This window comes from Lygodium microphyllum, chromosome 4 (assembly GCF_053477565.2).
Source record: "Lygodium microphyllum isolate KBCC chromosome 4, Lygodium_microphyllum_v1.1.10, whole genome shotgun sequence".
Classification (NCBI taxonomy): domain Eukaryota; kingdom Viridiplantae; phylum Streptophyta; class Polypodiopsida; order Schizaeales; family Lygodiaceae; genus Lygodium; species Lygodium microphyllum.
In genome coordinates this window covers 73,852,281-73,875,550 of record NC_141138.1, presented here as the reverse complement: position 1 = coordinate 73,875,550, position 23,270 = coordinate 73,852,281, and positions in this window count along the sequence as shown.

Genomic DNA, 23,270 nt, shown 5'->3' with positions numbered 1-23,270 from the left:
TTAGCTGCGAATCATTCGGCGTGCCAAGGTCCAACTCAATCACATCCGCATCTCTTATCCTATCTTGCGGCTCTATCGGCTCATTTAGAGTTATCTGATAAATATCCCCTGTAGTGGACTCCTCTTTAGACTTGTCACTGGATGATGTCTCACTACCAGATGGATCATCTTCTGTTTCTAATTCAGTAGAGGATAAAGGAGCTCTCTCACTCTGAGGAGACTCAGGGTAAGCATCGACTACTACTCAATTAGCACCTCTATCTAGAACCACTCGACCAGCGGGTATATCAACTTGATAGTCTGTTCGTAAGATCCAAGGCCTCCCTAGCAAAACTCGATAGCTAGGACGTCCTGCAAATCTGATCACCCTAAAGTCCAAGAAGCATTCTACACTTGCAACTGTAACATGGACTCTAGTTAGACAACCTTCTGGTTGTCTTAGACTATCATCAGCCATTCTAAGAAGAGTGGAGCTGTCTTTTTGGATGCCTAGACCCAACCTATCCATCAACTCTGAACTCATGATATTGACGGAGGATCTAGTGTCTACAATAGCATGTTCCACTAATATTCCATCCACATATGCTGGAACCCTAGGGCAATTCTTTTCAGCATGATCAAACCAATCTTCCCCTACTTGTGCTATGCCCAAAGGTTATACAATATACCCAATACGCAGGATCTTCTTGAATTCCTTGTGTACTCTTGGAGATAATTTAATCAACTATAAGAGGTTTACATCTGGTTTGACTTCGCAAAGAGAACTTGCTAAATCAAAATCATGATAGGTAGCCAAAGCTCTCTTTTCTCGCCAAACCATTCTTTCTTTTGGTCTCGGGACCGGTTTTGGTGCTTCTCTTTTAGCTCTTGCCTTATTTCTTGGCACTTCCTCATCCTTCTTAGGATCGACTTTTTTGTCAATGGGCCTTAGAGGTCCCCCTTCCACGCTAGGATTCAGGACTTGCATCCCCTTATCCCCTTGCTTAGGGTTTCCCTCAACCGGTTTCGCATTATCTTTGTCAATCTCTTTAGCCTTTTGGCCTCTTGTTACGGCTCTTAGGTTAGAGGTTTCAGCGTCATTGACGTGTACAGCCTCGATAAGGCTGACTCCATTGCCTTGTGGCAACTCTTCTATAGTGGTCTTTTCCCTTTGCAGTATTTGTCTTGGTCCATCATTTGGCTGGAGGTTATACCTTGCGCTCTATGATTAATTGGACCTGGCTATTTACTCCCTTGTTGGAGAGAACTAATCTTACTCCAACAAGTGGCGGCTAAGTGGCCCGACTTCCCACAAATATCACATTTAACATTTGGACAATTTCTAGGGAAATGTTGTCCGCCACACCACTTACAGCTGAATCTTGAGGGTCCACCCTCTTCAGGGCGTTGACTCTCTATTAGATTTTGCTGCTTCTTCAAGAAATTGACGTCAACAGCTATTTTCCGATATTGTTCAGTAATCATGTCGGTATAATGCTTCATCATATCCTTAACTTTGCCAAGGACATTAGATGCACTCGACTCATAGCCTCGATCGTCTACCCGTCGTTCCATTGGCCTAACAATTTGATTGGGCATTGGTTGTTGACTTGCATGAACAACATTAGGGTTCGAGATTTGGCCTCCAACATTTGGTGGAGCCAACTAACTTGTCATAGGCATAGTCACACTGGGAGGAGCTGGAAGCAAAGGTACATTTTGAATCATGCTTCCTCTCCCATTAGGGTTAGTAACAAGCATCCCTTAACTTCCATTTGTCAATGGTAGATTGCCTCCAGGTACTAAACCCGCATTAAGATTTATTCGAGAGGAGTAGGCCGTTTGTAATTGTGACTCTACTCCTTCTGCCCGCGTAATGGCGGTGTCTATATCAGCCAAAGCCACACTGCTCAATTGAACTTGAATATTGAAATCCAATCCATACAAGAAGTATTGCAATTGGGCAACCGGCGGAATAGGAATGTAAGTTTGTAACTTACGAAACACTTCCTTCAGCTTCTTGGCATAGGCTTTCACATTCTCATGGTGGTCTTGGCGCGTTACATTCAAGACACGCAACCAGTATTGGCCACCTCTTTCAGGGGCATATTCTCCTCGAAAAGCTGCATAAAATTGATCGATTATGGTTATGGTTCCAGACTCTATGCTATGATACCATACTGTAGCCCTTTCTTTTAATGTTATATTAAAGAACATCATAAGATGTCCCTCATCTTGGATGCGATAATTAAACATTAGTCTTTGGAATTCACAAATGCAAATCTCCGCATCTTCTTCAGCTAACCCATTGAAAATGGGCAAAGGAACTCCTAAAGCTGGCAAATCCGGCGTCCCTGTAGGAATTGCAATGGGTTGTGCCATGGCGACAATCGGATTCACAATAGGAGCTTAAACTAACGGGATCACACCCCCACTTGAAGTGGGTTGACTTGGTGGAAGAGAGGAAGAGCTTACGCTTCCCCTGCACCTAAAGGACTATGTGCAGCAGTTGGGTTACTAAGACCACTATGTACCGGGCTACTCCTTTGAGGAGAATAACGACTTATAATCTCTAACCGCCATCTAGCCCTCTTAGCACGTTCTGCTTTTTGCATTTTGGCTTGACGGTCCTTGTCAGAGGACATAAACCAACTTTCTGTTGGTCCCTAAAAACCCTAGATTCGAGAACCACCACTTATTGGTAGCTCCCGACAGACGCACTACTGATGGGACCTGAAATGGGCCGGCACTGGCTATGGCACTAGCCAGACCTCATGCTCATGACACACAAAGACCCTCACGGTCTCGCGGACTAGGAGCATCAATCTAATGCTAAAGGACAAACTACCCTAAAGCTTAATCTATGTGTTTATAGTTTATAGTCCAACGTCTCCCATCCCATAAGCTCCTCGGAGGGAGAACCCTTACACATTGGCAATGCCACGATCACACACATGGAGGCAACCTCTCGACATCACGGCCCCACTGCAGCTCTCCTACATCGCAGAGATTAGCCCCTTGATGCGCTGCTCAACATATAACACAACCGAACACAAATTCCTCTCTTTTATATTTCTCGTATTTCTAGGAGATGTACCATGTGTCCTTACTTAACAGTCCCTTAGGAAACCGACCCTCTATCCTATGGCAAGGGATAACCTCACACTCTTAATTGTGGGCCAAATTCCTAAGAAAACAATTGCTATGTAGTCCAGGGGCTTTTCCTTTGATACCATGAACCATGCATAGTGCATAATGTGAATGGTTTAGTGCACAAACAGAAGAAAATCAACATTGTGCATCGTGCGAAACCAATCTTTTCATGATTTCCATGCTAACGTTTATGTAATGAGAACAGACACCGAGCCTTACGCTTATGCTGCCTTTCCCTTTATTTTAGAACAATGGCCTATAGGCATGGTGTAACACATAAATCAGATTTTAATTCATATTTTGACGCTCAACCTCCCCTCTCACCCTACCGTTTAATGTTTTGCATTCGTTGATAGGTGAAAAGGTCATTTTATGTATATTTCCTTATAAAGAAAGCGATAAACACGGATGGAAACATAGAAACGAGGGTAAATTAAGGCCAACCTTGTGCTCTACCTTCATTATACATTGCACAAACACCCATGTAATTTTTTGGAATTTTCCTTTTACCGTTTCCTAATTTTCTCCCATTTAAAACCCAGTTTTCACAATTTTTTGGTATTTTTCCTCTATTTTCTTGAATAAAAAATGACTAAAAATCAAGATTGATTGTGGGATGTGACCCTTAGATTCCTTGACAGCAAAATTTCAGGTTTTGTTAATGTTATATCTCATATTTCTCATTTATTTTGCAAAAAAATCCCATTTTACCCCTTAAACGCGTGTTTTACAGGTTTTATAACATTGATTTCAACCATATCACTTATGATTTTCTGATTTTCAGATCATAAATTGTTGAAACTCATAGAAAAAAACATCATAATTTATAATTAGCCCATGGAAACAATGTTTCATCAATTAAATAGCATAAAAACACATTTTTCCTTCATAAAATTTGAATTATCGCTTAGGCTTTGTGTCTCGGGATCTCGGTTTTGGTGCGGGACTGCGAGTCAGCCCACATTCAATGTCCAGCATCTTCACAATCAGCAATCTTCATGTCCACAATGATCTGGAAGCATTCTGGTCCCAACCGAACAAGCTTTCCTTCACCATTCCTTCATTTTCCTCTTGCACACAAGAATAGCTCCTTAGGGGAGAGAGAGAGAGGAGAGAGAAAGACTAGAATTGGCTCTCTTCATTCTGTCCACCATTCTACGGGTGAAGGGCGGCGATAAGATTGGCCAAGAAGGAGAAGATCAGCCCCAATGTCTGTTCCATGGGGTACTCAGCCCACAATCATGATGAGAGAGGAGAGAGAGCGAAAAATGCGCCATTTTTTGATCACGCCATGTCTTCCTTCTCTCTCCACATTTTTGATCAAGAAATGCATGAATTTTTTGGGGGGGTCAAACTCCAAAAGGCACTACCCCTTTTGGCCTCTCAAATGTCCACCTTTTCATATCTTGACCATTTGTTGGCTCCTTCCTCATTCGAGCTCCGATTCGAGTGCTGTAAATTTTTGTGCATCCGGCTTGACATCTCGCACTGACTGAAAACTCCTGACACCCCCCATGGTAGTTGAAAAAATTATCAAAAATCAACAAGTGTCGCTCGGGCGCCTTTAAGAGTCGTATTTCACTTGGTGCTTAAAATCATCCTAGCTTTTTGGCAAATTTTAGGCACATCCGGGGCTCAAAACTCCGCTCTCAATGAGAAACAATGATGCTTCCCGCTCTTCACATGCATTGACCATTAGAGGTGGCAGACATGGCAGCGATAATGATCATAAGGGTAGGGACTCTTAGAAGTCCAGGTCCAAGTCACGTAGTCGTAGTAAGTCCCATGGACGGAAGTCTGATTTTACTTGTCATTATTGTGGAAAAGTAGGACATATTAGGCCACAGTGCCATAAAGTACACGATAATAAGCGCAAGGAAAAGGCTAAAGTTCCATTCAATAAGGTATTGTCAAGAAGTGGACTAGATAGAGAGAAAGAGAAAAGAGAAGACTACAGAAGAGAGAGAAGGAGTGTAGGAGAGAGAGAAAGAGAGTGACAAGGAGAGAGAAAGACTAGCAATGGAGAGAGAAAGACAAAGAAGTGAGAAGCCATGGAAGCTGTGAGCAACGTAATGAGTAGAGAGACTGTAATGTATTAATGTTTCAAAAGACGTGAAGTATTACATGTCTCTCTCTTTTATACCTATGTTAGTATGTTAGTATGACATGGTATTACTATTATTTCCAAACTAAACAACTATTCTTTCCAACTTCTTAAAAGTATTCGTAACATCTAGTTTGATATGAATTCCAACCATAAATTGAAGTCAAGGCAACCACTGATCTAATTACATTCATATTTACAATTGGACAAAATGTATCCTTATAGTCCAATCCATATATTAGTGAATAACCCTTTGCAACCAATCTTACTTTGTATCATTCCAAAGAATCATCAGATAGCTCTACTAGATCCCAAGTGTTATTTTTGGTCAATGCATCCATTTCTTCATCCATTGCTTTCTTCCAATCTTTGACTTCAACTGGTTTTTCAAAGAAAGTAGGCTCTATATGCTGCATACCATGTATGCATAATGCATTTTCATAAAGCCATTGTATTTAAGCCTTTCAACTAGATGCATCTTCTCAATTGAGGTGCACTAGAAGACGTTTTTATTGATCTTGCATGCTGTGGTACATACTTCCCTACATGTTTTATGCATTGAGTTCTAGCATGATATATCCCAAACTCATCATCCATAGAATCATCTTCTAAACTCTCAACCATAGGTATATTTCCTTGTGCTATTTCTACCTTTTTTCGTGCACTCCTCAACCTACCGCTCCATGGGCTATAACTCCCACTAGTTTCTTAATTATGTTGAGATCTAGAAATATCTTTAATATGTTGATTTATTTGAGTACTATTTGCTACAACTCTCTTTCCATAACCATCATCATCACTATTCTCATAAGCATCCATCTCAATTGCAACTTTAGGTCTATACCATGGCTCATATTTATTGAACCTTATATCCCTGCTTATGTAAACTTCTCTAGTGAGAGGATAATATCATTTATAATCCTTATTCTCATCTGGATAGCAAGGAAAATACATTTGATATCCCTTAGTTATATTTTTATCCTCAATTAATTAGGAATATGAACATAGCATACACAACCAAACACCCTGAGAAATATGCAACTGTAGGTGCTACATCTTCCCATACAGTGATATGTGATAAGTCAATGCTCTCTTGTATGAATCATAGTATATACTACCTCAAATTAATAAGTTAAAAGCATATGCATTTGGTTCATCATTTAACAATGGTACTATTTCTTTCTTTTTGCAACACCATTTTGCTATGATGTATATCTACATGTAGCCCATCTTTTAATCCCATGACCTCTTAGGTAGTCAAAAAACTCATTTGATATGTATACACCTCCATAATCCAATCTCAAGCACTTTATGCAACTTTTAAATTTCTTTTTTACCATAGGATTGAATTTCTAAAACTTCTCAAAAGCCTTGCTTTTATGTTGCATGAAATAGACCCATGTCATCTTACTAAAATCATCAATAAATGTAATTAAAACCTACATCTCCCACTCAAACACACATTATGACATGGATCCCAAGGGTCTAAATGTACCATTCCCAAGGGATATGTGCTAATTTCCCCCCTCTTTGGAAATGGAAGTCTAGACTACTTACCAAATTAACATGCCTCACATAGATGGTCATAGTTGATATAGTCAAAATTTGGAAGACCATGTACAACCTATCTAGAATGCATCTATTTCAGCCTTTGCAAGTTCACATGCCCAATTTTTATATATCATAACTCAACATCCTTATCTTTTCCATGTCCAATCTCCACACATATAAAAATTTGTATGACATTAGGAAAAAAATGAACTCACAAATGGGCCTTTTAGCCCCCCTCTCTCTCCTCCTTAAAACAAGGAAAAGAGGAGAGGAGAGAAGAATAGTAAAATAATCCTCCTCTCTCTCCACTTTTGCAATCTCATTTTGCCTTTTTTATATTATCTACAAAGATATACTCACCTCATTGAAGAAGTCTTTTTCAACCAAATTTTATATTAAAAAAGGAGTTAGTTACGGGAGTGTGGTGCTTCGTTTTCAATGCAAAATGATTAGTAGATACCAGGCAATTGATTTTTTAATCGAGAACAAGGAAAATGAAAATTCAAAAGTTCCTTTTACGATATTTTGGGGATTTTTTATATCCTAGCTTTTGGTCAAAAGACAAACCAACTGGTCAAATTTCGTGTTTTTTGGAGATGTTTTTGGAGGCAAAATAGAAATATCTAAAATACGAAAATTCTTGGACATCGCTACCCTCTAAGCTATTTCCCCCCATATCTATACTCTCTCATGGCTCTATTGTGACCTCTTTTCTATGTTTATGAAACCTTCATTAACAGAGTGAATTACTTACACCCTCCTTTCCCTTGGTACCTTTGTGTGCCTCTCTGTGCATCTCCACTCTACCTCTTGTGATAACCAAGTAAGCTCCCTGTTTCTATTAATAGTAAAATGAATACATGAAAGAAGGAGCTGCATATTGAGGTAGAGATTGAATATGCCCCATTATTCAAAAGAACCCAGCGTACTAGTGTCAACCCTCAAGTTTTGCAGAGTTACAGGCAAATGAGATTGAAACATGTGGATTTGTGGGTTGACAGGGGAATCTACCCAATGGACCCTTTAAACAATAGACCTCCAACTTTCTCAGGAATCACAAATTTGCTAAAATATGTGTGCGAGGGTGAAAATGGGTTATTTGGTTATACTAGGCAGCTCAATGATCACACGTTCAAAGTATTTACAACTTGCCAGGTAACCATAAAAAATTGCCATGATGTGATCACTGCACATAAACTTCATATACAATAGCTCATAGGACAAGTGGTACAACTGAATGACACTGTAATTCAACAAAATAATCAAATTATTTCAATGTAGGACACTATCCATGACATTGGTATCTCATATGAGGAGGCAAAGGCACAATTGGAAGACTTGAGAAAGATCAACAGCAAGCTAACACAGGAGCACAAACGAAAGAAGAAGCCAATCAATGAGTTAATTGTGAATAGTGGCCACCAGTGGAAGCGACGTATCAAAGCATGTAAGGTAGCTCAAAAAGAGAACCTAGGTGAGGGTGAGGTTGGATCGTGTATTAGTAGATTGCTGAAGGCAAGTACACTGGAAAATGCTTTGAGCAATCATAAGTTTAAGGCTATGAAGGAAAAGGTGATTGAATGCACATTAAAAGATGTGTCAAATGAGTTCTCCAGCTGTGGATGCACAATCTATTTGTGACAGGTCCGACATTAGTACAATGACTTACTCAAAGATATTCAAAGGTGTGAAGGCTGTGTTTGGTTGTGTGGTGAAGAGAAATAGAATCGTGCCTCTTCCTCAACCTTCAAAGTTAATAGAGGCTCGAGGGCAACTTAATACAAAGGTTTTGGAGTTGATAGGAGATCCCATGCATGTCCAATGTGTGGAAACACTAAAGGTTGGGACCAAAAATGCATATGAGGTGAAGTTCACTGAACTCAATAATTACTATTTAGATTTGAACAAGGTGCAGTTGGCAATGGTAATGTACTACAATATGTCTGTTGAGGAATGCTATGGTAAATTGCAGTTTCTTATAAAATTAGATGAAAGTGAGGTCGTCAAAGGAGTAAAGCTTGAAAGAGTTAGTGTAACTCTAATGAATAGAGCTTTACAATTCGACAAGAACAACCCAGGGAACTTTAGTATTCAATCTGAGCGCCATGTGTGGTGGCTTGCTGCATTTGAAGTTCCTAAGGAAACATTTGAGGTGTTGCAGCTATTCTTTATGCACACAAGCATTCCAAGCATCATCGATCGTCAAGAACATGGTGAGATGCTCTCGGTTGAAGGGTATGGTCAATACTTGGTTGAATGGCATCTTGCAGGAGACTTCAAAACTTTAAAATGCATGTGTGGAATCTCCAATGGTGCAAATACAAAGAATCCATGCATATATTTCTTGACAAAGAGAGTGGAAGGAAAGGACGGAAAGAAGAACTGGCAAAAGGTGACAAGTGCTGCACCGATGCGCAATAGAGAAGATCCCACTTGGAAGCCCATCTTCAACATTCCCTTGGATCGTATTCACATTTGTTCATTTCATGCTTTTGTCAGAATCATGGAGAAACTTGTATATGAATACATTTGCTTTGCTTATAGGATAAAACCAGAAAAAGAAGCCATTGCAACGTGTAGGAATGTGGAGCGAGTGCTATTAGAAATTAGGCTACACAAGCATCAAGTGACGATTGAAAAATATGAGAAGAGATTAGGAAAATCTGGTAACTTGCCAAAAAAGGCTTGCTTTGGAGGAGCAAAGGCTAGGAAGTTTATCTCAGTACCCATCAATGAGGAAGGGAATGTCATGGTTCGTAGCCCACACGAATACGATGGGTGGAAAAAGTTACATTTTGCAGTTCCTGATCGAAGTAATGGAGGAAAAACAAGATTGGCCAAAGCTAAGGTTTGGATAAGTCTTAACAAATTGGCTCCCTTACTTTGCAAGATGGTGTTTAACAATGAAGATAATCAAGAATTTATCAATGTTGTGCATAGCGTCTACGAAAACATGGTGGAAGTATGGGGCAAAAGCTCTATCACACATTACATGGTGCGTACTAAGTTAATATTTTAAAGTTATATGAATTGTATAAACTATTGAGCATAGTTTTACTCATGTGTGATATGTGTATTTGTAGCATATCCTTGAGGCACATGGGCCATACTTTGCAGAAAAGGAAAGCATTGAAATTTGGTCCACACAAGGGATGGAAAATTCACATTGGATAGCGTGTGGTGCATACCAAAGAAAAACTAATCATGGTGGAGGGGTGAATGGTAGCAATCCAATGATCCAATTGCTATCTTGGTGGTATAGGATTATAGTAGCCGATGAAGCTAAACACTCGCAAAAGAGAGCAAATGAAAGTGCTGATGAATCGACTGCAGACATGATGGAATCATGTCATGTCACTAAAAGAGTGCGTTATGAAGACACAAGTGCCAAAGAAAACCATGCCCAATGGCTAGAAATAAGGCTTCTACAAGGCAGCAAATGGGTTCGAAAAGAGCTAAGATAGTAAGATGAACAATGTGAGTCAGTGTGTGAATGCAATTCATAGTTTAAGAGAGAAAGAGAGAGCGTGCATCTATGTGAATGAGTCTCACAGTTTAGGGTTATATAAAAGAGGGTTTCACTTTCTATCTAATTCATCGAGTTCTCACATCTCTTGTGTAGAAAAGATGGCTAGGTCTAAGGCAGTTGCAAATAAGCTTCCGCTCAGAGCCGCATATCGTGTTTAGCCCCTTGGAGCATCTAATAGCTCAGATGCACCCCCTTCTCAACCTAATCCACCTTCCTCAAGTCTCCCTCACAAGGGTCGTCCAGCATCCCCACAAGAAACGCAAGTGGAAGCCAGGTATAGTGGACTTGAGAGAAATTAGAAGGTATCAACGTTCTTTTGATCTCATCATTCTGAAGGCGAGCTTCTCGAGACTTGTTCACGAGATTGTGCCAGACCTCTACTGCACAAAAAGCAGGAGGTGGTTTTTGGTACAAGGTCAGGATAGACGTGATCGCTTCACAAAAGAATGTCTTCATGCTCTACAATGTGCTGCAGAGGCCTTTTTAGTTGACTTGATGACTGATGCTCAATGTTGTGTAATATATGCGAAGCTCATCACTATAACTCCCAAGGACTTTCAACTTGTAAGAAATCTTCAAGCAGTGAAGGATGCATTCGTTCCAATGGAATGAACATAGTTTTTAATGTTATCTTTTTTGGCATAGTGTTATCCTCGTGCATTGGACATATGACTATGTCCCAGTGCAAAACTATTGTATGTGCCCTTAAAATATGAATTAAAATTTTACACTTGTCCTTCGCACTCAACTTTGACTGTGCATTTTCGCTGTATTTTCAATTCTTACTTACAATTTTTGTTAGCACTGTCAATTTCAATAGGAATAACATGCAAAAATTTGCCATTTCTTGTTGTAGAATTTACTCCTAATGCCTCTATATAGTTTATGTGATGCGAATTTTCTAAGGGCCAGTAGTCGCGATGTTGATTTTTCAATTATCAATCCATCCATAATTTTGGTGTGGGATAATTTTTAAAATACTAAACTGTATCGGAATACGACGAAACTTCACACGCGCACTCGTTGGGTGGCCAAGAGCCCTTTTTTTTTTGAAAAAAAAGTGCTTGCAAACCCTTGGTCCGAAGTCTGGCTTCTGGAAAAATAATTTGGGTTCTTGGCCACCCAACGAGTGCGCGTGTGAAGTTTCGTCGCATTCTGATACAAGGTTATGGACTTATTATCACACGATGGACAGTGCGTATGAAGCTCCATTAACCCGGTTTTGGGGTTTTAATGGGTTAAAAGTTCATTCTTCTTCTCATTTTCACATCTTGATTTCTTTGCTTCCTCCATTTTCACATCCCCAACCTCTATCTCTTCTCCGTCTTGCCCTCCTTGCATGGCACGAACCAAGTAAGCATGTTGTCATTTTGGACCCGGCAGGAAGACATCACGCTAAGGCCCGCCACCTGGAGCACAAGGGGGAGCCCCCTCTAGTGTAGCAATAGGTGCTCCCCGTAGAGCACAAGGACCACCATAGAAGAAGAGGAGATGGAAACCGGGCATTGTCGCTCTTCGAGAGATAAGGAGAATCCAACGCGGATACGAGCTTCTCATCCCAAAAAGTTCTTTTCATAAAGTTGTTCGAGAAGTCATGCAAGACTTGGAGCTGAAAGGGATGGGAAGATTTTGGGCACGAGTGTGGGATGGCCCACTAGCAGGAAGATGGACTACTGCAACCATGGAGGCCCTATAAACTGTTGCAGAGGGGTTTCTCATCAACTTGTTCAATGATACACAGCTTGCAGCCATCCATGCAAAGCGTGTTACAATCATAGACAAAGACATGAACTTTATTATTCGGCTTTGACACGGCAAGGGGACCCCGCCATAGTTTACTAGATTAATGATGCAAGTTTTGTAATGAGTGTTACAACACCATAACATCTTGGAAGCCCAAAAAATTTGTACTTTGCCACATTGGAATATTTATTTATATATCTCGTGCGATGTGTACCGAATTCATATAATTGAGTAAAGTTGTTTTGTTTTGTTTCTTGAAACGCATGACTCTTAATTCTTGTTTAACGTACGAATGCATCAAAAGTAGTAATACGTATGGATACAAGTTACGTTATTGCTTATGCACAATCTCAAGTACAGTACTACGCGTTGAATTATGTTAATATATGCAGATGCGTCATTCATGTACCACACATTATTGTCACACTTACACAATCGCAAGTGCAGTACTACGCGCTGAATTATGTTAACATATGCGAATGCATCATTCACGTACCACATATTATCGTTATAGTTATACAAACCACACATTTATTTATTTAATATTTATTTGTAGGGACAAAGTAAAGTATCTTATATTCATCATGAAAAATACATGTGATAGTTATTAGTGATGGTAGATACAAAAAGCCGATATCCAACAAGAACTCTCAATTATTTCTTGGCTTTTTCTTCGGTGGAGAGGAGGGGCCAGCTTCCGATGAAAATATAAGTTCCTTCTTTGCTTCAAAAATGATGTGCTCCCCCTTCATCTCTTTCTCCAGGAAAAGCAGATCTGACACTTTAGCGAGATCGCCTAATGTCACAAGCACACACATAGCTCCACCCCGCGTTTGATCAAACAAATAAAGAAGCTTTGACTGCTTGATTAGCACCACCTTCTCTAAGCTAGATGTCATAGGTATCACTCGAAAACGTCCAAACTTGGTCAAAGCTTGAATTTTCATAATTATGTCTTGCCCTCCTGGCGAGCACTTCTTATGGAAGACCACCAAATTTATAACAAGATTACCGATATACTCCTTAAGAGCTGAATCCTTGTGTTGGTCCGCATGTCGAGCTCCTCCTTGCCTTGATGCAAAGTCATCTATATATAGTGTGTCCTGAATGAAAAAGTTAAATAAAAAAATATATACTCTAGAGTTATCAAAAAGTGATGAAATTTGATGGTAGGGTGTGTCGGGTCCCTAGGAGTCCACCGTTGAAATCTTGGCCAAAAATGATACCTCTAGTTGCCCTGTCCGAAGTCCAGACGCCAAACTTCGGACAAGGCAGTAGTAGGCATCATTTTTGGCCAAAATTTCATCACTGGACTCTGGGGGACCCGACGCACCCTACCATCAAGTTTCATTGCATAAAAATATATGGTAGTTAGAAATCTCACCTTCTCTAGATCATCTTGTATCTTCATTTCCTCGTGTGTCAGGGAGGCACCTCTTTGGGCAGAGGGATCTACAAACTCCTTGGCTGAACAAATCATGTTGTAGCACTTCAAATTTAGCATCGGGAACAAGGTAATCTTCTTCAACCAAGGATAGTATATTAGAGAATTTGGGAATCTCCCAAGTCCCAATTTCAAATAAGGGGTAAAGATTTGGCCATGTGGCTAAATCTTAATCCATGCTTCAAAGTGGAACTTTGAAGGACAACCTATATAGTAATTAGAGTACAGTCCACTTTCAAGTTAGGGGACAATATTTGATCATGTGACCAAATATTAACTATATTGGAAATTCCCAAACTATATGAGAATTCCCAAATTCCCTAATATAGTGTTCAACGTTATATGATCCTGTGCTGCTATGATCACACTCACAGTATCTAAGCTTGTGCCATCATATCTTCCAATCTGTGCCATTGTTGGATGCACATCCATGTAATCACAATCGATAAGGTCTTCCATTGAATCCATGGATGCACATCCATGTAATCACAATCGATCAGGTCTTCCATTGAATCCTTGACTAGGATAGAAAACAACTCTTCTTCCTTCATTTCCAAGTATTGCAGTACATTTGATAGAAGTAAGTATTTTACACCATCTACTTCAATGGGTGTCAAGGAGTCAAGGTTGGGTTTGTCGACTTGTGGCTATTCTAAAGAAGATGGCACCATGAGAGCCAACCCTTGCTCTGTCACCACTCAATGTTCCTCTTCAACATTTATGAGCTCTTCAATCGGTTCTTCTCCTGTGTATGTGATAGAAACAACATGTGGATTTGTATCTTCATGGCTCTCCTCCTCTAGGGGTATATCCAATGCAAGGAGGTTGATTGCCAATGCGCAATCACACTCCACGAGATCCAAATATAATGTACCTGGTGCACTTCCCATGGGAACAGTGCATAATCTATGCGAAGGATCCACATGGGCCAGACACCTACTCACCACTTTTTGGTGATTCTTCCCTGCCTGAAATACCATGAGCTGTTCCAAAGGCACCCAGGTCACGTCGAATCCCTTGATGGAGTATCTACATGTAGCAATGGTGCTCACAAAGTCTTCCAAAACTTGGGGGGGGGGGAATCCAGCGATGAGAGCATGCTTTCAAGGTTGAAGTTCTTAGAGAAAACTTGGAATATCTCGTCACCCTGGTTGGCAAAGATAGTCTTGTGGATCCACTCATCAAAGTGTGCGCGAGCATCCATTGTAGCAGGTAGGAGGGATGTGGTGGATATAAAGAGATGAAGAGCGAAAGTGTGAAATGAAACAATGAAACAAGAACTAAACTAGTTCTACCTTAAAAACCCTAAGTTTTAAACCATTAAGGGTTGTTTGCATACGATATTTAGTTATGGCTTTACTTACATCTTTGTAAAGTTTACATGCATATGTAAATGTGTTGATGTGGAAAGTGTATAGCAAGTGTATGATTTTGCATAAATACCATAATTTTTAAATATTGCAAGTTTGTAAGCGACAATATTCTATTAGTAAAAAAAATCCAAAAATTTACAAGTGTTGGATATTACAACTTATGGTGTTGGGATTTTTAGGGAGACTCTACAATTTCTAAAATATGTGGAGCCACACACATTCCACTAGTAATAGTATCCTCAGTTCGGCTTTGAATTTTCCTACCATCTAGTTTAAAATAGAAGCTAACAGGTGGATTCTGCATTAACATTGTAATTTCTTGGCACATTATACTCAAGGGCCAATCATCCTCCATTTGCAACACTTGGGGCTCGTGGCCCTCACAAATGATAGTAACATCCACAACTGCACTTTCACACATGTCTTGATCAAGGCACAACCATTTACCCTTGAGCATCCTCCATCTATGATACTTGAACACTAGGCATAAAGTTTGTCGTGCGACAAAGTACTTGTAATTGGAAAGGAAAGTTAGCCGATTCATCCCAAAGTAAGATAATAGTCAACTAAGAGAGAAAATTTTTACCTGAAAGCCATGTCCCTTGTTGTGACTCGACACTCCATTGTGTCAGGACTGTGAGTTATTTTTTATGTCCAAGTTTTGCCTAGAATCCTTGTTACATAATCCTCTGATGTATTTTTTATGACATACATGCTTTTGGTATGTCTCAAACCCTTACATTCCTTGAACATGTGTGCAAAAATTGCAATTGGTATAAACTAGCTTAGATGTACATTCTTTGAGCTAGTGCTTGGCTTCATAGAATTCAATATGTCTACTGAAATTTTTGTGCTACACATGTGCAAAATGTCACTACTACACAATGGCCATTCTATGCTATTGAGATTCGATATGTGCATATACTCAAGGGTTCCATATTCTTGACTCCCCTTGGGTAATATGTAGTTGGATTCATAGAAAAAACCAAGGTCCTCTGCGAGTTGCTTAGCTGTACGCCCCTGAAAGAGCAATCTACCAATTTCGAGGTGGTAACACTTAAAAGAACCAGTGAAACTCTCAACATTTTGCCACTCACAGAAATCCGAAGGGTATACTTCTATAAATACAAGACAAGTTGTTACATAGGTATCATGAAAGTTCTCATTCTCAATGAGTTGTAAATACTTATTGTTTGCAATGTTTCGTTGAAAGGGCATAGTGGATGCAATGTGTATTTGTTTTTGCATGAATACATGTTGTACAAACGCCTCTGTTACAAGGTGAGAATTAACATTCCTTTGTCTGAGAGCTAAAATTTTACCCTTCCAGTGCTTTGATACATTTGCAATTGTAGATGCTTTCACCCTGAAAGCTCCCTTCATACTTGGACGGATATGTACCAAGACGAGCAATGATACGTATCAGTGATCCAATTCCCTTCTTCATCTTTTCTATTACGTACTTCTATCGAGAGAATGCTTGTTATTCTCTCAGGAATTATAACCTATGCATTAGATGTAAATAATTAAGTATTAACCCCTAAATAATAAGCATTTTAAGTCTGTCCAGTAATCACCAATATGCCATACAATTCAACATGGCATTAAGAGATGTTTACACTTTTGTAAACATACATACACATCGATATCAGAATGCATGTGGATATATACATCAACACAAAGTATAGATTTAATTTCAAGACATCACTTTAATCATACCATTTACATGAAATATAATGAAAAGAATAGCACAAGAATACTCAGAGAATTTTGCCAAAATAAATTTTATTATAATGAAGAGGAGTCTGATTTGACTCAATACATTGTATGAAATGTGGGTATTATAGAGTAGTTGTTATAAGGATAGCAACCACATGGCATGCAAATCTTAATAGGCACATTGGATTAACACCTGAGATATTCTAAGACTCAACACATTGTGTATTATATGGATGGTATGATACAAGAGTTTCATGGATCATTAACAATTGGCATGGAGATCCAAATGGACACATAGGACCAATAAAGCAGAGGATTTTTGAACCATTGACTTCCATCAGACAGCAGATCCATATCATCCAACATAAAGGAATCACTCACCACATCAAAATAGTTGATGGAGAATTATATGCTACACCTAAACCTTGTACAATACCTGCATGTACAAAAAAACACATGCATGAATCCCTTTTAACAAAAATACTTACATGAATCCCTTTTAGCAAAAAATATCTAGATAACTGCATGAATAGAAGCAATACAAAACAAGGCCAATTTACCTATAAGCTGATTTGCTGAAGATAAGATTGAATCATTGCTAATCAAAACCCATTGCAAATGATGGACATAAGAAAACATCAATCCCATCAAATATAAAAGTCACTAATTAAATGAATAAATTTTGGCACCACAAAATATGGTAGATTTACCTATAAATTGAGCTACAGAATCTCTGCTCTACCTTGTGTTAAGTGCTGCAACAACAATTGATCCTTAAGCTAGAACTAGCATCAAACCCTATTGTAAAGATAGTAGAAAAGGGATAATGCAGAGAGGAAGAAAGAGAGAGTTTGTGTGAGTATGCGGGAGAGAGAAAGAAATGAGCACCTATCCAATCTTGCCCAAATTGATCTCTGCAAAAGACAATTTTGCAAGAGTTAGTATTTACATGAATGTATATTGAAAAAATAGCAAAAAAGAGAAAACATAGACAGAGAAAGAGAGAGGGAGAGAGAGATAAGCACTTATGCAATGTCACCCAAAATGATATCTGCAACAAAACAACAACAAGGGTTAGAACTAACATTGTGTTGTATTGAAAAGATATCAGCAAAAAAAAAACCAAACAAAGAGAGAGATTAACACCTTTGCTGCAAGAAAACAACAATTGGAACCAACATCAAATTCTATTGAAAACACAACATAAAAGAGAAACAACACATAGAGAGAGGGGGGAAAGAAAGGAGAGAGAGATGAGCACCTCTGTCTCCTGCCCCAAACAACCTCTGCAATTAAACAACAACAACAGTAAGAAACGACATTAAACCCTATTGAAAAAATAGCAAACAAGAGAAGATGCAAAGAGAGATGGGCACCTGTGTTTTGCCCAAAATCTGGAGCTGCGTGGAGAAGAAAGTGCAGAGGTGAGCAGAACGCTCAAAACCCTAATTACTCTCAGAAGGGAGCTTCACTGGAGATGAAAATTCACAAGTATAGAGAATAGAGGGAAAGTGGTCTGTTGCTCAACTTTTGGGTCAAACTGATTTCGTGAGAGGGAAAAAAATTGAAATTGAAAATTCTCCAAAAAATGGGAAAAAGCAATCAACCTGCCACACTTGCTATTTCTAAACTCTTCAATGAAGCAACCATACTTATTGAATGTTAATTATAGCCCTTGATAAGACATTTGTCCAATAGAAGCCAAATTATTAGTGATAATAGACACACAAAACATCTCTAAGTTTATCTCTATCCCATCTCATGTTATTAATGAAATACTGCCAGTGTGAGTTATCTTCAATGTATCATCTCTCGTAACAACATACTCTTCAATTTGCACTTGTTCATTTAAATTTTTTTTTTTGCATGATGTGCCATATGGTTCATTACTCCTAAATCCAAAAACCAATCATCCTCTCTAGGGGGATGTGTTGTGCTATCAAGTACATGCTCCATAACAAAAACTAGTCATCCTCTCTTGGAGGATGTGTCATGCTACCAAGTATATGCTCCATAGAAAAAAGGTGACCTCTAGGTGATGGTCTACCTCTAGAGACATATCATGATCCTTCATAACCATGTGCATAATGACCACACTAAGTCCTTCCATGACCTCCATACATAGCATTCTATTTATAGTAGTATTCCTTCTCAAAATGGCCATACTATCCATAGTAATGACAAACACCATCTCTATGAGGATTAGAAGTCCTCTACCTCTAGAAAAGGATCTTCCCCTATCTTTAGGCATAAAGTCTCCATGACCAAAAGATCTAGGACCACAAGCAAAGTTGTCTCCATGACCATATGAAGGTCCTCTATCTCTTGATGGGCTACCACAACCTCTCTTATGATAGAATACACTATCTTGACTAGCATTTTCCCCATAGCTAAATGCATATTTTATTTCTTTAGTAAGCAATAAGGCAACAGACTCCTCAAAGTCAAGCATAGAATTGCTTCTCATGGAAGTAGACGTGTTAAGGGACTTGTATATATAGGGTCAAGTCCATTTAAGGTAACAAAAACCAAATCATCATCATCCATAGTAGGTGCATTAATCAAAGCATTTGTAACCCACTTTATCTCTGTAATATAATCACTAATGCTTCAATTCCCATGCCATACACCATGCAATCTCTACTTTAGCAATATCTTCCTTGGCTCTTTGCAAGTATTATATATTTTCTCAATAATCTTCCAAGCATCTTTGAATGTGCTAGCTTTCTTGATGTACAAGATCAAGGTCGTTGAAATGCATATAGAAATCCAATGTAAAACCTTTATGCTTTTATCTATCCATTCTTTGTAGCCTTGCTTTTTTTTCTTCATGGACTCTCTAGGAAGCTCAGGACATGTGTCTTGACCAATTATGAGGTCCCATAGACCTCTCTCCATTAGAAAACTTTCCATGTGATAGGATCACACACTATAGTTAACTTTGTTCAACTTATCACCAATAACTTTAGTAATTTGTGCCATTTCTAACATTATGACTATTTCAATTTTAAAAAAACTAGCAATATAAAATGCAAAAATCACTATTTAAATACATGAACAATTCCAAAGCATCAACTGCTCAATTCTTCCAAGGCCAAAAAAAATTAAAAGTGCCCAAAAAAGTACATGTAAAATGGATCATAGTAATATGGTTGTCATACATATGCCCAATTGCTATCAAATATATCCATACATCATGCTGACATGCAATACATCAGCTCTCCAATGAGAAACATTGATATCAGAGCTCAAATAGTGCTCATATGGCCCAAAAAGCATCAAAATATGGACCAACAATTGACAATAAGAAACATTGAAATTGGAGCTCAAATAGTTCTCATATGGCCCAAAAAGCATCAAAATATGGACCAAAAATTGACAAATTTTCCTAATGTATTTCTACAATTTTTTCTATCAACAATGACCCTAGGACAATCTTAAAACATGCAATTTGTTTTGGAAAATTTTTGATAATTTTTGGGCTCCAAATAGCTAACCAAAAGTTACATAAAAGTCAGCCAATTTGATATTTGAAACAACTAGTTCTTTCTCTACAGTGTGAACACAAAACTATGAACTAGTTTAGCAAATAACTAGCTCAACTCTGCTCCTATGAAATCAACTTTTGGAATATCTAGTTCATCAAGTTCTAACATAAACTCATAGGTATGAGCTAGTTCAAGGTATTATAGTGTGAAAAGGGTTTTGTGAGACGGATTGATATTAAGCCTTTAGGATAAGGCTCTTAAGCCTAATAGAAAAAGGCATACTAAGTCATTTTGTAGCAAATTTTTATGCCGCTTAATGACATTGGGCCTCATATATGTGGAATAGTGGAAACAAATTTGGTTAGCACATCCTCACCTTCTTTACGTAGAGTTTTGGAGCTTCAAGAGAGCTTCAAAAGCTCTCTTCAAAGAGTATAAATTAATCTCCTCTTCTCCATCTCTCTAATTGATAAGCCCCCTACTTATCTAGCAAGTAAGCCTTGTGTTTCAGTCTATAAGCTACCCTTGTGCTTCCTCTAGCAAGAATGCCCCCTGCTCAAGCATGCCCCAAGCTAAAGCAATCCTCATACTTTTGACATTAACACATGTCTTTGAAATCTCCCAATTTAGATGTGTAAGGCTTGACACTAGCAAATCTTTAATATGTCCATGCACACTTTGTCTCGAAGGGGACAAATTGCATACAATATACAAAATTTTATATTAAATAAAAGTAACTCATGGTTTAGTCTACATGGATAATCTTTGCAAATTCTTTGTGAATGGAGTGAAAAGTATTACTTGGACTCTTCAAAAGATGCCACTCAAAACTTGTTAATGAAAAAATGTCTACAATAATAATTCATTTTGTTTTACACACATTATTTTTATTACTTGCATCAAAACTTACAATGTGTTTGCAAAGAAACTCATTTAGTTTGAGGTAAGTACATATTCCTAGACATGTAAAGATGTTGAAGTTAAAAGAACCATCATTTAGGTATAGCTTTGAAAACAACACAATATATCCCTTCCGATGATATTTTACATCTTCTCCTTTTGCTTATGTAGATTGTTAAAGCCCTTGTAAGATGACAACATGGTAACCCAATCATTTACAGTAAAGGTTTTGGGTTCCTAAGTTTTGTTTGCACTCTTATTATAGACGATACATGAGTTTATTGAATGTGAAGGATGTCTTGAGGATTCCATGGAAAATATGAAGCACAACCACCATGTAGAGAAAGGAACTCAAAAAGAAGGATAAGGAACTTAAAGAAAAGATCAAGCAAGATAATCGAGAGAACAGATGAATGGGCACTTAGAAGAAGACATGCAATCAAAACTTTTGATTTTTAAAATATCAAGCATTAACTTTGATTTCCATCTTTGTTATATTATTTCACAACTTTATTTAGTGAATAGCACCATTAGAACCACCAAAACATGCCATACTTTGGAGATTTTAGCTTAAAAAAGAAGAAAACCACAAAATGGACTCTACTATCTCTAAAACAAAGGAGACAAAAGTACCATCTTCTTGTATACATGGAAAACTCTCTTTCTATTTTTTTCTTAATCCATGGATTAATAGAGGACCCTTGTTTAAAGTGTTTTTAACCCTAATGAAAAGTTTTAAGCCATTATTGTTAGGGTATTTGATGCAATATTTTGTCTCAATTTGTAAGAGGAGCTTATGTTTGTGCTTTGTTTTCCTTAGGTCTTTTATTTCATTTTAGAGGGGTTTTGCAAGATATGGCTACCAACTTACAATGTATCTGTGTAAGCTAAGTGTGATTGGAGAAGAAGCACTCTCACTTAGTCGTAGTGGTATCCTCAAAATTTGTGCTAAGTATGGTCTTTGCTATACTAAGAATCATATCTGGACTATATTCTTATTTTGTTATGTTAGGATTATAAATGTAATCTTAGCTCCTTTGTAATTGGGAAAAAGGAAGCACCCATTGGCATAGAGTGCTTGTGTGTTCGGATGGAAACAATGAGCTTTTTTATTATCTCTAAGCTTTTTGCAGTTGGGGTTTTAACAGGAAGAAAATAAATAAATAGGAGGGGAGGAGGAAAAGCATCGATTGCATGATGATTAAAGAAAGCATTTAAAAATCTTGCCGTTGGTTGTTGCTGTGAATCAGATCATCCTCCTCTTCATCGATATCTCGATGATCTCCTCCTCGTGAGCTATCGTATTGCAGCGATTGCACCAGGACATCATCACCAACACGACCTTCCTTGCCTGCCTGCTGATCCATGAGCTTCATATTGCCACGTTAATTACTGCAGAACATTATCACGATTATCATCAAATATCATCTTCACAATCATCAGTAAATTACAGCAGTAGGATCATGATGATCTCCTGCATTATCTCTCTATCATCTTCAAACCTCCTTGCTGTCTACGTTGCCCTTGAAAGCAGGCCGCCCTGCGCCTGTTCATGCTCTCAACCCCATCATCATCGTCATCATCATCATCATCTTTTCCTGCTGCCCTGGTCGGATGATGGATGTGTGCCACACATGCACTCTGCGCCCTGTCGCCTACGCCTCCATCATCACTATCATCTTCAGCAAATCGGCTTCCGTTTGTGACAGGCTTTGCTAATATGGGTGCACTTGTCATAGTCATCAACATCATCTTGAGGGTCGCCATCATTTTGTTGGTCACCATCTTCAGAAACATCATGAGCAATATCCGCAACACAATCTTCATGTTCATCATCGGCATGACTGTTTGAGACATCTTCCTCATCCCGGGCATCTTCACCTTCAGCATACCCCTTTTTGTACCAGCATTATAACCTTCTACTCTCCACCCACTTGCCATAGTCTCTCCCTCATATATATCCCTCCCCTACTCAACCACCACTGTCCCAATCTCCACCACCATCTTGTCGTCTTTCCAAAGACAAAGAGCCACCTAAAAACAAAGGCAGAGCCACCACAAGAGGGGAAGAACCATTGCATAGAAGGAAGAGCCACCGCAAGTAGAGATAGAGAGGGGCCTCATGCACGCCATTTAATGTGATTGATTTTGCCTTCACTCATGTGATTGATTTTACCTTCACTTTGTGCACTAACACAAGCATTGTCTCTGCCACTATCACACACACTGATATTCTATTGACACATGAGTACATTGGTACATGTACTATGAGCACTCATGTAACTGT